General features: G+C 43.5%; 1 long non-coding RNA gene across 1 annotated transcript in view; it reads right to left on the bottom strand.

Moving 5' to 3' along the window:
• Positions 1-973: 973 nt before the first annotated feature.
• The window catches only part of LOC109293107, a 9,691-nt gene continuing 8,206 nt past the window's right edge, over positions 974-2,458 (bottom strand). Inside the window, exon 2 of the long non-coding RNA XR_002096243.1 lies at positions 974-1,139. This is a non-coding gene — a long non-coding RNA (uncharacterized LOC109293107). The remainder of the gene's footprint in view (positions 1,140-2,458) is intronic.

Below are 2,458 nucleotides of genomic sequence, written 5' to 3'. Positions count from 1 at the left end.
CTTCTGGGTCTGCCGGAGAGCACGCTGGGGGCCCCCCATACACTCCCCAGCTCAGTGACTGGTGCCTTCTGGGGGTCACCTGGGGTCCCCCTACAGCTGATCACCAAGCTGGGGGCCCCCCCACACGCTCCCTGGTGGACTCAGAAGTACTTCCGGTCCACTTCCAGGTTCACCGCCAAGAACGAAGGGGCTCCGCCACGCTCCTATGGGATGCTCCATCAGCCACATCATTGCAGCATTCACGAGCCATGCTGGTACCTCGAGGTGTGTAGAAAAAACATTTAAAGCTGTGTCTATGTCCGAATCAGCATCAAATCTTCAGATTCAGGTTTAGCCGCATTGACTCAGGGACAGTGATCCAAATCGATGAATCGAATCACTGTCCCTGATTCGGGCTGAATACAAATCGAATAGGGCCTGCTTCGCACATCCCTAATAAATGTATGTGAAGAATACTCAAACCAGGGGGATTTCAGGTGTCCAGGTCTAATTCCCATCTCAATTTGAGATGACTCAATTTACCCTGTGAAACCTTAATTTGGTACCCTTCTGTGTATACACAATGATCCAGTCTTTAATTACATGATCGCAGAATTTTTTTTTTTATAGACCCCCTACTTCATTCAGTGCGTATGTCAGAATCTGTTATGAATCAGGACTGTATAGTTAAGAAGACTGCTGTCTGGTACCTGGTAGTAGAACTGCTGTCTGGTAGTAGTAGAACTGAATGGGGGCAACTGGGGGAGTAGCCCCAGGTACCTTTTTTGGTATGGAGGGAGGATGGGATAGCCACTGCTGCTAGGAAATGGCTGCACCACATCTGCCAGCAGTACAGCAGCTGGCACTGTCCCGTGCAGAGCCACTGCCCAGAGCATGGAGCTGCCCTATTACATGTCTGCTTACCTCATTTGTTGCAGATGCTGGAAGGTGTGTAATAAATGCAACATAGGATTATTAAAAGTCAAAGGACAGGTTCAAGGTTAAGACAGCTGTCCATCACTGCTGCCTCCACCACAAAGCTCCTGTGCAGTGCTGGTCAAGCTGCTTAAAGCAGACCTTACAGGTGGCCACTGACCTTCTAGGTATCTGAGATGAGACCCTGATGTCTGATTTGCAGAAGTATTGAGTGGCACCCATAGCTGCAAGAGAAACAACAGGAGTCAAACTTAGTGGAAATCTCTTACCTGAATCTTCTTGTGCCTCTGCCACCTGTAAAATGGGGACCATACCAACCTTTCACTTCACAAATGTGTTGTGAACATGAATTGGTTAATGTTTGTGAAATACTCTGCACTTATTGTGATGTGCGCCACAGAACAACCCATTAGGAAACTGCTAATTCTGTCTTCATAGCAGGGTTTGAATAATGTGCAGTAAATAAGGCCTGAGGCCACACACTGAACAACCAGGAGAAAACATAATGTTGAGATAGCAGCTCATTAACTGAGTAGTGTCCATCCTGGACACTGAATGAGAATGGGCTCCTGTTGGGAAAAAATAGGCTGATCAAGTAATTAAAGACCATCTCATAATGGCTACACAGTAGGGGACCAAATTAAGGTTTTTCAGGCAACCTCAATCCTGGCATTTACTAACTTCTGAATGTGTGACTTTGCCATTTTAAAAACCTAGGGAGTTGCACCAAAAAACTGTTAAAAAAGTATGATTAAAGTTGCAATCTGAATCACCAGAATTTCCATTGTGTGGCATCACATAGATGCTCATGTGGCTTATAAGCAAAGTTTGGAAATGTTAGATCCAGCACACACAAGCAAAACAAGGAATATTTGCCTGGAGTCATTCTTGGAAATGGCAGAAAGGTTTTCATTGACATTTTCCAAAATTGGCATGAGGGAGAGCATGAGCATGGAAAACTTCAGCCAAAATAGTTAGCTTGGCTATATAAGCAATTGAAAGTTGGGTCTTACAATGGAAAGTGTTGGGCAATCTTGTTAGGTGCTGCTATTACTCCTGCTCGATCATTCACACAGAAAGAATTTGCATCTTTTACACCATAAGAGATGCTATTAGCTGTAACAAGGGGAACAAATTACTATGGTATTTGGTCTTTACAGATACTTGGAAAAGGGAGTGGCTCCTGAATCTGATTTCTGAATGTTAGTTGGCCTTGGTTAATTTGCAGTAGTATGTAAGGAACTGAGACTATCATCAGGGATTGGAAAAATCCTAATACCAATAGTGTTTTCTATTAATTGTGGAAGGAGCAATTTCATTAAATTTTGTGAAAATTAGTTTAAAATGGGGAAGATCTTCCACAAAATGTTCACTCCCTTTGTCATAGCTCTTCCACATTGATATGTCATGATCATTTCCTTGCTATGCAGTGTGTTATAACATAGTTGTAATATCAAGTTTGTAACTCCCAGTTATGTGGTTCTTGATTTGGGCTGTGGGATCACATTGTTTCTAGTAAATGCTGTGAGATGCCATAATACTG

This window comes from Gavialis gangeticus, unplaced genomic scaffold (assembly GCF_001723915.1).
Source record: "Gavialis gangeticus isolate Ggan-Ray unplaced genomic scaffold, GavGan_comp1, whole genome shotgun sequence".
In the NCBI taxonomy this organism is placed as follows: Eukaryota; Metazoa; Chordata; order Crocodylia; family Gavialidae; genus Gavialis; species Gavialis gangeticus.
The sequence above is the reverse complement of the archived record's forward strand: the minus strand, read 5'-3'. Positions and strand labels throughout refer to the sequence as shown.